Here is a 13,650-nt window from a genome sequence, read left to right as displayed (position 1 = left end):
ATGCAGTTCCCCCATTCAGTCACTCCGGTTTGAGGTCAGATCTGATGGGCAGCACTTGCAATTTGTCTGCAAAGTGATGAACTTTCATTATCTCAATATCCCAAACCGGGTACCTGCGAGCAGCAAAACCACTTCCTTTATATCACTGGGTGAAAAAAAAAAAGGCAAAACAAAAAAAAAAAAAAAAAAAAAAAACAACCAAAAAACCAACCACTTTGGGTCTGTGTATTATTATCTGCCAAAGCTTAAAATCTGCACTTCCTGAAGAAAAAAAAAAAAATAGCAGAAAATGAGCTCAGATGGGTGAGGGGTTGAATATTTGATGGGTTAATCTCATCTACTATTTGGCAAAACTCTCATAAGTTAAATAATTTCATATTAATCAAAATAACATCCAGTGAATATGTGGAGAAGACCCTGCTATTGATACACCAACTATCAGCATCTCCCATCTGAAGAAAATCTGGGTTTGCTTCAGCAAAAAAGGTGAAGAGAAGGAGCAAAAAAAAAAAAATAAATAGAAAAAACGTATCAGGCAGCAGCTTGAGCTGGGAGGTCGCTCTGATGGGAGAGTTCTTTGGGGAAGAGGTTTGAGTCTGACAATTATCACAAGACTCATTTTTCTCACAGCAAATCAAAATAATTCCATCCAAACCTTCTAAATCCAAAAGGACGCAAAAGGTATTTGCGCCTCAGGACATTTTTGCGTCCCTGAAAATGCTCTTTGAGAAGTTTTAAAAGGACATTTTAGATTTTAAAGGATGTTTTATGATTTAGATGTTGAGCTAAGAGGAGGAACAAGGACCATTCTTTTGGCTCCCCGTTAAGATCTTTGTGGTTCTGTTTTGACTTCAGCAATTAAACCAGAAATGCTCAGACTGAAAATGTTATTTAGGGTAAGAACTGGGGAGAAAGTGAGAGATTTTTGAAGGTTAACCAATAAAAGCCAAATTCTTCCACCCAGGAATATTTGAATATTTGAATTCCTGGTTGGTTCTGCAAGGGCTGAGCTGCAGAAGGAGAATTTGGAGGTGAAAATCAAGAATTCTGAGAGTTCTGCCCTGTAGCTTCAGGTGCGTCTCAGAAAAAGGAAATAAAGAAAGAAATAAAAAATATATGTAAATATAATAAAAAACACATATAAAAAAAGGAAATTAAGCCAAATGTGGGTCGTGAGCTGTTGTGCACATGGAGAATTTGATAAACCCTGAGTGCTGAGGTGGATTTTTGTAAAAAATCCATGTGTGGCTGCATTTAAATACCTGTGACAGGCACCTGCAGAGACCCTGCCCATCCTCTGAAGAGAATTTTTGCTGATTTTTTGGGGGTTTTTTTGGGCTGCCTCAGGTGCCTCCCTGTGCCCCAACATTTAATCTGTGAACACAGGAAAAAAAAACAACTTTCTAGTTCTGAACCACCGATTGAAAAGTGACCTCGCTGGCTCGTTTGGAAAAATAAATGTATTTTCAGTAATTCAGATTTTAATTTTTTTTTTTGGGATGAACTGGAGCAGGCAGGAAGAAAAACCATGTGCCTGGAATTGTTCAGTTCTGATAATTATTGTTGTAGCTATAAAATATAAATGTTGTCCTGTGTGATTAGGACACAATTTTTTTTTTTTTTTTTTAATTTTTTTAAATTTTTTTATTTTTTTTATTTTAAACAGTAAATCGACTGTAGCTAAAACAAAAAGCAACAAAACAAAATCCCAAATGTTGGGCCATTTTTGTTGAAATTCTAGTTGGTTGCTGTTATTAATATTAATATTATTTATAATTATTATTTATAATTTATCATTTTCTGGGTTTATTTATAAAAATTATTAATAAGAAGAATTAGTATTTATAATTCATAATCTCCTATGTTTATATGTAATAATTAATTAATAATTATTATTTATAAGTTATAGTTTTCTGGATTGTTTATAATAATTATTTAATAATAATTCGTATTTATAATTTATTATTTCCTGTGTTTATATATAATAATTAATTAATAATTATTATTTATAATTTATATTTTTCTGTGTTTATCTATAATATTATTTAATAATAATTAGTATATATAATTTATAATTTCCTATGTTTATTTCTATTGATTAATTAACATTATTATTTAAATCCCCTGTTTTATTTATAATAATTAATAAATAATAATTAATGAATAATAATTAGTATTAATATCACCCATTTTATCTCTCTCTTGACTTCCAAAGCTCCATCTCCACCATAATTTTACAACTCTGGCACTTTCAGCCTTGCCCAAGCAAAGAACACAATCTTTAAATCCAGCTGAATTCGATATTTGTATTTATTAACAAAGTGGCTCCGGGCCAGGATTGCCAACCCAGAAACCTGTTTGCTCATAATGCTGCCTTTGTGAGGAAATCTGAATTTCTGCAATTCAGAGCCACCAATTTGCTCAATGAACCAGAAAAAGAATTTCTATTTCGTGGCACGAGAAATTAGGAAAAAAAAAATTACCAGCCTTGCATTTTTATTTTTTTTTTTCTGTAATAAAATAATTTCTGAACTTTATTCTTCTGAGTATTGGGGTGTTCCTGTACATTCCAGTCATCTCAGGATGACTACATGGAGAAAAGGAAGAAACACAAAAAAAAACCCCCAAAGCAGTAGTGAAACAACAGCAAATCTTGTAATTTCCTACTTTCTTTTTCCTAGAAATAACCTCAGAAATGCTTCCTAAGTAAAGATGGTGGGTAATGGAGGAGATTTCTCAGGAGATTTACACAGAATGACTGAAAATACTCTGAAATTATCAGTAATTTTATAATTAGAATAAATTTTTTTTGGAAGTGACAAAAGGAAGGTTGTCGAGCTTTAAGTTTCGGTCTTTTTTTAGCAACAGGCACTTCTACAAAGCATTTTGACTTTAACTGTTGGTCTTTTCTGATTTTGTTTTGATTTTCTTTTTAGCAGGAAGAGGGATTTTATCCTCTCTGAAGAAGTGGGAAAACTTTTCCTGTAATTTCTTGCATCACTCGAAGAAGGAGGAAAATCTGGGCAGTGCCAGAATGTCCCACCAGGCTGGGAGGTCCCATCCTGCCTGTCCCTTGTTTGTGCTTTTGGGGCTGAGAGTTGTCCTTGGTGTGCAGCAGGAAAAGGGTTTGTTTTGTGTCCCTGCTGTGTGCAGAGCTGAGTGACACTGACTGTGAGCTCAGAACTCACCCCTGGGCACCACAGAACCTGAAACACATGAAAGATAAAAACTTAAGGCATCAAGGAGAGGGATCTTTGTCACCCAGGTGTGGCACATCTGGTGTTGTGGCCTCTCTGAGCAGCCCAGGCAGTGTTGGCACTGTACGCTCAGCTGGGCAGGGGGTTCTGTGTGAGGGACAATTGTCCCTCAGCCTGTCCCCACCTCACCTGTATTTACAGTCCTGTATTTACAGTTTTGTATTTACAGTTCTGTATTTACAGTTCTGTATTTACAATTCTGCTCCAATGTGCCCTGGTGGCTGCTCCATTCCACAGTGACAGACAGTGCCTTCTGTCCTGAGTGTTTAGAACCATCAATATTTTCTGACTCTCCAGCATAGGTGGCATAAAGCTGATTTAATCTGCATAAATCTGCTTTAACATTGCTGCCCCTGCTCCTCCTTATTTCCATTTTAATAATGAAATATGGAAAGGGCTGCCCTAAAAATCTGGTACCTGGGCGTGGAGCAGATCAGAGCAGAAATGTGGCAGGAAAGGCAGGATGAGGGATGCCAGAAGAGGAGTGAGGAGCAGGAGGGTGGAGTCCTGTTAAACTGGCAAGAGGGATCTGAACGAAATCACTGCTTTTTTCCTTCTCTTCAGACTCATCCCTGGTCGTTTCATGGAGCCTGAGTGTCAGAGAAAATGGTTTGGGTTGGGCTGGTTCAGCTCTCTGAGCCAGATCTCTGTGGTTGGAGGTGCTGACACAGGAGCAGAGAGGTGATCCCCTGGGCTGCTTCAGCTCTAACTGCAGTGTTTGTTAATTTTTGTTGTTTAATAGGAGAAGCCCTCCCTGCAAAACTCAGTTTGTATTGTTGGGTTGTTTGGCAGGGTCCCAGCTGTGCCGATTGTCTTTTATTGGGCATCACAGATCTGAGCTGGGCTTGATTAGAGCATCAGTTTGATTTCTTTGCCTGGTGCTTCCAGTTCTCACTTGTATTTTCCCTGCCAGCTCAGCCAGCAGCAGCAGCAGGACACTGAGTGGCTGCATTTTTTCTTCCTGGAGAGCAATTTTCAAAGCAAAAACCACCTCTGAAGCAACCTTTTCTTGCCTAGTCCCATTTCTTGACTTTATCCTTCTAAAGGACAGACCAAAATCTGTATCTCAGCATTTTAGGAGGAGGCAAAGTAAATAAACAGAGTGGGACTCACAGCCTTGAGTTTGAAGTCCAGCCAGGCATAAAGGTGCTAAAGGAGAACCTTGTCCTGCCTTGTCACAGCCAGAGATCCTTCAGGGCTCTGTTCTTAGGGATTCCGTGGTCAATAATATAATTTAAAGCAACATTAACCCATCTAAAGACTTATTAATGCAACACTATAAGGAGCAGTTGTTGGCTCCTGCCTTGGTCGTAGAGCAGAGGTCAGAAGTAGGAGAGAGTCAAGTTTCTGGTTTTGATTTCATGTTAAATATGTTTTATTATGGCTCCATTTCATGTCCAGGGGATCCACAGTTGAATCACACATCATTCAGCCTCTTAATTTCCTGTAATAAAAATATAAGTGCTCAGAAAAAAAGAAGTTCAAAGGCCTTCACTTGAAAATCAGGGGGTTGAGCGAGAGAAAAATCTTCTCCACTCTTCTTCCAGCTCTTGAGCAGCCCTGCACTGTCAGATGGTGTTTTCTTGGTGTCCCTCCTTGTCACCACCTCCCCATGAGGGATTTTTGAAGTTTAATATAATTTGCCATGTTCCATGTGCTGGGCTGGCTGGGGAGGCACAGGCTGGCTCTGGGGAGAGCTGCCTGCAGTCCCAGGGGATTGGGATTGGGATTGGGATTGGGAACGGGATTGGGATTGGGAACTGCCCCATCCTCCAGGTCTGCAACCTGCTGGGAGAGCTCTGAGTCCTTCCACGGCCACTGGGCATTGGGAAAATGGGAGATTGATCCCAAACTGGAGGGGCTGAAATACAACCCCAGCACTGAGGGATGCTCTGGGCAGGTCTCACTCTGTGCCTGCTCCCCCAGCACTGCCTGGTGCTCCCCCAGAGCCAGTCCCTGCTGAGTCCTGCTGGGTCCAGACACAAACACTATTTTGGAAAGCCCAAACAGCGCTTTTCCCCACTCAGGGTTACCTTCATGACACTCAGGCATAAATCTGTGATTCCAGGAAGACCTTGAGGCTTCTCTTCGAGACCAGCCAGTTTGTGTGGGGTTTATAATTTCTACAGCCTTTTTTTTTCTGCCTGTGCTCAATCCCACCCAGCCCAGCACAGGGGGAGAGGCAGAGCAGGAATAAAGGGGCTGGGAAAGCTGGGCTGCACAACCCTGCTCGATGTGCGGTCTCCTCTGATACATCACAAACTTTTCCTATTAGGAAAAAGAAGCCAGAAGCCTTTGCCTACCAAAAAAGAAATCTTTGATCTCCGGAGTCTTTTATGTTGCTGTCTGGGAGGAGCCATGCCAGCATTAGAGGAATAAGCATCTGCAAAACAATTTGCAAAGCTGGGGTCGAGCAGATCTTTGCTTTTTCAAAAAGCAAATCTTCCTTTCTTTCTTGTGCAGTGATTTTTGTGATGTTGCATTATTATTATTTTTTTAAAAATTTTTTTTTTCTGTGTGTGTAGTAGATGGATGTCAAAGACATCGATCCAACAAACAACTGTAAATATTTGCCTTGAAGAAAGCATGTGGCATATCCTGTCATTCTTGGCTCTGGAGGCAGCTTAATTAGTTGTTAGTGGACTAAAGCAAAGAGAAAAATCCTTTTTTTTAAATATAAATTAAACAAACAACATGGGGCCTGATTTTTATGAAGTGCTACAGCCCACGGTGGCTTTTGGAGAAGCTGAGTGTGCTCATCACTCTCAGAGCTGGGCCCTGAGCTCAGGCTTTGAAAGTTAAAAATTTTAGCTGAGTTCTTGGCACTGCATAAAATCACCCAGTTAAGGGATTTCAGAAACCACTGGCAATGCACAGTCCCTTAATTTTATATTTATTTTCCTGAATTTGTGGCCATAACTTCAGAAATACTGAATTTCCCTCAGCTGCTGGGTTTTTTTTGATCCTAAGGATGGGATCGTGATTTGGAAGACAAAGGTGCTGCAGAAATCAATTCCCTTTTGTGAAAAACTCTGATTTTTGTTTTCATTCTTGTAGGGGTATCCCATCTTTCCCAACACATTCTAACAATATCTTTAAATATAACTAGTGATAGCAAATCCATTAATAATTCCATTGACACGTGGTTCCACAGGGAAAAAAAAAAAAAATCTTTATTTTTTTTTCTATTGACCTCTTAAGTGTGAAAAAACACTCGAGAATTTTTGAGGGTGGCTTTGATGGGAATCTGTGTTCAGCAGTCAGGATTTCGATTTATTCTTTCAAATGTTAGACTGGATAAGGGCCTGTGCTAGAAAATAAAATATAAAATGGTGATGCTGAGATGTCAGCCGGAATATTGAATTCAGCCCTATTTCAGCAAGAAATATTGATAAATAAGCTGATAAATGGCTGAGGGATGAGTGAAGTGTTTAAAATGGGCTAAAAAAGGAATTTTTTTTCACAGTGCAGCACAAAATATTCCATGAGACTCGTCACCACGAGATGTTCTGGAAGGCAAAGAGAAAAAGTCAGATATTTATCAGAAACAGCCACGGGGCAAGAAAAGGAATTGCAGCTTCCCAGGACAGGCTCAGGAAACAACTCTGCTCTAGATGGGATCTTCTACAAGATCCTGGAGATCCCAGACTTTGAACCAGCACTAGGCAGATGTTTATGTGCTGAGCTTTATTCCAGGTGTTGACTTCTGCACCTCTGTGAAATAATAGAAATAATTTTTTTTCAGTAAAATAATGAATTTAGAGCATTTTGATCAATCTAGCTCAGTTTAGCTGCCCCATCCCCCTCTGGAAGCCCAGGAGGATTGTGAGGACACAGCTCTGGATAAGATTTTTACCCCAGGAGTTTGTTCTCTGCCCAACCAAAAGGAGTCCAGGTCTTGGCTGGTGATTTACGGTGATATTTACACAGGCCCAGCCACTCCTGAGCTCATGGGGGGTTTTTTTTTGGTGGTGCCTTTTTGTTTCTCTCTCACCAACACAGACCATCACATTAAAGCCTAATTTAAGAATTTTCCCCGGCGGTTCTGCCCGTGCTGTTATAACAAATATTGTTCCCATGGCCTGGCTCCCGAGGAGAGAGTTCCATTGATATGGAAATATCTTCTTTTCTCTCCTCTCCATGACCCGAGATCTAAACAGCCACAATATTAAATACAGGACAGGCAGGGGAAACGAAAATTAATGGATCACTCCAGGTTCGAAAAGGAACTTTTTTTTTTCTATAAATATTTTCTGGAGGAAAAGTTGGCCTGAGAAATATTTTCACCTTTGGGAGGTTTTTTTTGTGCAATCATAAATAAGGTTTTTTTAATGCAAAGAAATGTGAAATTTTACAGCTGTCATGGGGTTATCTCTCTATTTCTATTCTTTTACCAATATTGCAATAAAATAGAATATAAATCAGGGTATAAATGTTAATTTTTACTACAAGTCCCATTAGTTTGAAGTGGTAATATAATTAGTCATTATGTTATAGGAAGTGGGAAATAATTAGTCAGAGAATAGGGTGGTGACAACTGCAGAGAATTTGGGTGCTATAATAAAGAAATGGGGTGGATATTTAGAAAACAGATCCCTGTGGAGCAGATCTGAACAGAAATTTGGATTTTAGGAAGACGTGCCTTGAATATGACAAAATATCCAGCTGGAATTTGGGAGAACACCCTATTCAGAATATAAAAACCGCACTTGGAACACACCAAATAATAATAAAATAAAATAAAATAATTAAAAATACACAGAGCAGTAATTAGAGTCGGAAAGTCTTTATTACTGAATTAAGTGATGAGGTTGAGAAAATCGAGTTTTCTGTGTTTTCTATGGAAATGGAGTTTTCTGTGTTTTCTAATGCTCCCCAAGCAAAGGGAGCATCACCTTTTGAGGAACCGCCGCGGTCAGAGCGGCTGATGTAGAATAAAAATTCTGCAAAATGCTGAAATTCAGCAGAGCCCCGGCCAAACAAAACTCCCACTTTTGGTGCTCGCAGCTGAATGAATTGTAACATCTCTGGCCATGACGAAATTTCCTTTCTGTAGGCAGATACAAGGGGATGATAACGCAAATAATTCAAATTTTCCCAACAGAAAAAAATAAAAAAAAATATTTCAGACAGCAGCAGCAAGTCTTTGAAACGTCGTGGAAAAAAAAAATCTTGGCACAATTTTAAGAGAATATTTTATATTTTATTTTAGAGTCTGTGTTCTTCTTTTTATCTGTGCTCTTAATGCTGTTATTCTTTGTTTAATTTTTTTTAGTTCATTTTTTGATTCTGCTGAAGGTTTCATACTTGTAATGTTTAAATATATGTGAAAGGATAACAGGCACAGTGTTGCTAAATGCTATTTCATCTATTCCAAAATACTACTTGAAATATATTTTAATATACTCTATATGCTTTTTTAATTTACTATAGAGGATTAATTGTGATTTCTCACAATTTCTCAGCCAGAAACTTTGCCCAGACTCTTGTAACAAATGACAATGAGCCCATTCTGCAACTACCAAACATTTTTTACTGTAAGTGGTGGCTGGAGGGGGTTTTGTTGCTCTTTTGTGTGTGCAAGAACTACCCCCAATGAGTCATGAGGATGCTGATGATGGAGGGGAGGTGAGACAAATTAAAAAAAAAAATAAAAAAGAGGGTTTGGATGTGTAAAAAAAGAAGTTTTGGATGTGTAAACAAGAAGGTTTGAATGTCTAAAAGAGGTTCCAGACAATGTGTGGATCAAAGGCAGGAGTGTTCACCTATTTCAGCCTCCCAGGGGAGAGTTTGGTGAGAAAGAATTCAAAATTATGCGGAGTGGATGATGCTCTGTCACAAGCTCCTTCCCAAATCACAGGGAGATGTTTGTGCCTTAGATGTGGTTTCTGCTCAAGGGCTGAGTTTATCTCATCTCTGAGTTTATCAATTCCCACAGTTTTCACTGGCTCAGTGGAAAATTAAGCAAATCCACTGTATTTCTTTGATTTTTTTTTTTAAAAATAGATGTTTTGCTGGAACACGCTGGAGACAGAGCGTTAAAAACTGCACTTGGAATACACCAGATAATAATAAAAAATAAATTAAATAATTAGAATAATTAATATATTAAATTAATTAAAAATAATTAGTTTGCTTTAGTCAAAGCTGAGTAGACCTGAATTGTGAAAGTGCTTAAGGACTGTAACATCTCAACATTTACTTTTTAAAAAATATCAATATTTTTCCATGGTGACCTCAAGGCTGAATTATCATCACAGAGATTTTATTGATTCTTGTTTTCCATTAATACTTAGAATACACAGAACATACAATATAGGCTGGTTAACTATTTCTGTATTTCTGTGAGCGTGTAAATGTAAGTTCTATTAAATTATCCCTTGGGGGAATCAGTAAAAAAAGTGAATATTGGGGAATTCATCCATGGATTATGGAATTTTTTTGGGCTGGGGTAGCAGCAGCATTGTCCCTTCACAGCTTTCCCAACACTCTGAGGAACAGGTGGAACTGTCTGAATAATAAATTTAAATAATAAAAACCAGCCCAGGACAGAATTGAGGATGTTAGGATGGTGGATTGAATATCCAAGTGCAACTTTCAGCACCAGCGGGAGAATTTACACGGATCCTCCCCATGAACCAGATTTATCTGTGTTATAATTTCTTTAATTTCATCAAAGGTATTGTCACAGCTCGAGACACACTCGTGGATATCTGGAGTCTTTACTGGGTGTCTTAATTATCCCCAGTTTCCTTTCTGATATCCCAAATTGTGTATCCCAAAACACAGGAATCCTTATAATTAAAAATATCATTCTCATCAGTTTATCTATGGAGTGAGTGAGCTTTTTATCCTCTAGGAAAAGTATTCCTGAAAATAAGTGTTTGCTCTTTCCAAACTCACGATAAAATAACATCCCAAAGTGGTATTTTCCCTGGACTCCCAAATTCAGGAATCTGGGAGCAGAATTGTGTGAATATCTTATGCTGAGCCCCTCGAGCTGCACCAGCTCTGAAATCCATCCTGCCCTGCACGTCTTTTAAAGCCACTGTTGGAAAAAAATTGGAATTTTCTTGGATCTGGGTATTCCTGGAAAAAAGATTGGGATTTTTTTGGATCTGAGTATTCCAACAAAGTGGGATTTTCCCTGGACTCCCAAATTCAGGAATCTGGGAGTAGATTTGTGTGAACATCTTATGAAAAAAAAAAAAAAAAAAAAAAAAAAAAAAATTTCTTCGATTTGGGTATTCCTGGAAAAAGATTGGGATTTTCTTGGATCTGAGTATTCTATCAAAGTGGGATTTTCCCTGGACTCCCAAATCCGAGAATCTGGGAGCAGATTTGTGTGAGCGCTCTTGTTCTGAACCCCTCGAGCTCCACCAGCTCTGAAATCCATCCTGCCCTGCACATCTTTTAAAGTCAACCTTGGAAAAAAGATTGGTATTTTCTTGGATTTGGGTATTCCTGGAAAAATATTGGGATTTTCTTGAATCTGACTATTCCAACACCCTCCCAGCAGGAGCCAGGACCCACACAAGGAGGGAATCTTCCTCCCCACCTCCTTTTATTTCACTTCTGCATTTTATTTCTCTCCTTTCTCAGTGCTGATAAATAAAAATGGAGCTCCAAGTCCTTGCTGCTCTTAAAAAAAAAAAAATTCCCCCATCCCTTTCAATTCAAAAGGCCGGTGTCAAATAATTGGATTTGTGACTAAATTGCCAGAGGTTTGAGGGTTTGGTTTACATTTATCTTCCTGAGGAATGGTGTTCATCAACCCCTTGTGGGCTGTCATCACCTTCCAGGCCCTGCTAAATACACCCTGTTCAGGCTGCTGCTTCAGCAGCGCAGGAGCCACTGGAATTTAAATATTTAAATATTTAAATATTCCTTGGAAACATTTAAACACCAATATTGGAAATTTTTAATACCGTCCTGCTGACCAGGAGGGGCTCTTTGGGGTGAATGTCATGGGAAGAATATTATTATTATTATTATTATCATTATTATTTCATTTTATCATTATTATCATAATTATTACCCCAAAAAAAGGGTCTGGGGTCTGCCCAGGGGGGTTTGCCTGGCACAGAGCCCAGGAGGACACAGGCTTTGATTTTGGTCCATGTGAAAAACATCCAACAGAGAGAAGAATTGCAAGTCAAAAATATGTGACAGACAGTGGTGTTGTTATCACCAGGTAAAAGATTTTGTAGTTTTGGGTTTTTAGAATGTAGATGCAAAGGGACAAGATGGAGATTCTTGCCTCTGCCACCCTCCTCGTCCTCCTCCACCAATAAAACCTTTCACTTCGACAAATTCAGGGAAAAAAATAAAAAATAAAAAGTCCTTAATCCCCCTTTCCCTGCAACATCAGCCCCACATGTTAAGGCACATTTCAATAGTTAAAATCAAAGCAACGAGGCCTTTTCCAAAAAAAACCCTCCTGTGCATCTATTTATAAACCACCTAATCTCCAAAAAAAAATATCCTTATTTCCTCTCGTGTTACTTTAAGTGGTGGAGATGAAGGGGAGGGAGGCTGGGCATTCAATTCTCCTGCTTGTTTTAACAAGGTGTGTACAATAAATGAGCAGTTCTTAATTGACTTCGATGCAATTTGACACTGCTGGAGCAGGAGGAAGAAGGGAGCCAGAAAGAAGGAAAACTGTGCAGCTTTAAGATGTTAGACAACACAGTTATTTGGAGCATGAATTTTATGATGTTCAGTTAATTAGCTGGGATTTTAAATTAACAATATTTAGTGTAAAAGTGATTGTGAGCAATGCTGTGGCAGTAATTATGTTTTACATGGCTTTGTGTTGTCAGAGATTAATGTATCATCGGTTAAAAGGTAAAATTCTCAAGGTTTCGACTGTCCTTGCTAAAGGAGTGTGCTTAAAAATGTGATTTCCTATTTTGTGGGTTGCTTTCGTCAAATTAGGCCTTTTAAAAACAGACAACGCAATGATAAAAATCCCTGCTCATAAATATTTGATCTGGGCAACGAACGATGCAGACACACAAATGTCCAGATTTAGATGAATTCAGTTAATTCACATTTGCTGTTTGCAAGGTCTGGGGCAGGGCTTCAGAGGGGACAATTGTTAATGGAGGTGGTGACAATTTTGGGGTGGCATTAATGTCCAGGTGAGGCTCTGAGCTGTGGTTTCAGAAGGGACATAAAGGGACATTTGTCATTTCAGGTGGTGACAATTTTTGGTTGGTATTAATGCCTAGGTGAAGCTCTGGGCTGTGGTTTCAGAAGGGATATTTGTTAACGTAGCTGGTGACAATTTTTGGGTGGCATTAATGCCCAGGTGAAGCTCTGGGCTGTGGTTTCAGAGGGGACATTTGTCATTTCAGGTGGTCACAATTTTTGGGTGGCACTAATGTCCAGGGGAGGCTCTGGGCTGTGGCTTCAGAAGGGACATAAAGGGACATTTGTCAGTGCAGGTAGTGACATCTTTTGGGTTTTATTAATGCCCAGGTGAGACTCTGGGCTGTGGTTTCAGAAGGGACATAAAGAGACATTTGTCATTGGTGGTGACATTTTTTGGGGTGGCATTAATGTCCAGGTGAAGCTCTGGGCTGTGGTTTCAGAGGGGACGTTTGGCAGTGCAGGTGGTGACATTTTTGTGGTGGCATTAATGCCCAGGTGAGGCTCTGGGCTGTGGCTTCAGAAGGGACATTTGTTAATGCAGCTGGTGACAATTTTTGGGTGGTACTAATGCCCAGGTGAGGATCTGGGCTGTGGTTTCAGAAGGGACATAAAGGGACATTTGTCATTTCAGGTGGTGATATTTTTTGGGTGACATTAATGCCCAAGTGAGGCTCTGGGCTGTGGTTTAGCCTGGCCCAAAGCTGAATTTATCCTCAAATCCCTGGTGGGCTCAGTGCCAGGAGGGACAGGGAAGGACAGGGAAAAGGTGTCCCCATTCCCAGCCCTGGGGTCACTTCCCTGGCAGCAGCTCCTGCACGGATCCCTCCAGGTGCTGCCACACCAGAGGGATTTGGCAGAGCTGAATTCCACAGCCAGGGCTGAGGAACTGCCTGGAAAAACTCAGCAGCTCTGGGCAAAATCCCTGCCAGAGCTGCAGGCAGGAGAAATCCAGGGAGGCAGGAGAAATCCAGGGAGTCAGAAGAAATCGAGGCAGGCAGGAGAAATGCAGGAAGTCAGGATAAATCCAGGGATTCAGGAGAAATCCAGACAGTCAGGAGAAATCCAGGGAATCAGGATAAGTCCAGGGGGGCAGGAGAAATGCAGGGGGTCAGGGCTGCCCCATCCCCACCCTCCCCAAGCCCTTTCCCCCAGAGGGGCTCACAGCTGGAATTGCAGCCCAGCTGCAGCTCCAGGGATTTCTCTGCAGAAGCAGCTCCCTCCTCTCTGTGCCCAGCAG

The sequence above is a fragment of the Zosterops lateralis genome (genome assembly GCF_965231275.1).
Source record: "Zosterops lateralis genome assembly, chromosome: 16".
Taxonomy (NCBI): Eukaryota; Metazoa; Chordata; class Aves; order Passeriformes; family Zosteropidae; genus Zosterops; species Zosterops lateralis.
The sequence above is the reverse complement of the archived record's forward strand: the minus strand, read 5'-3'. Positions refer to the sequence as shown.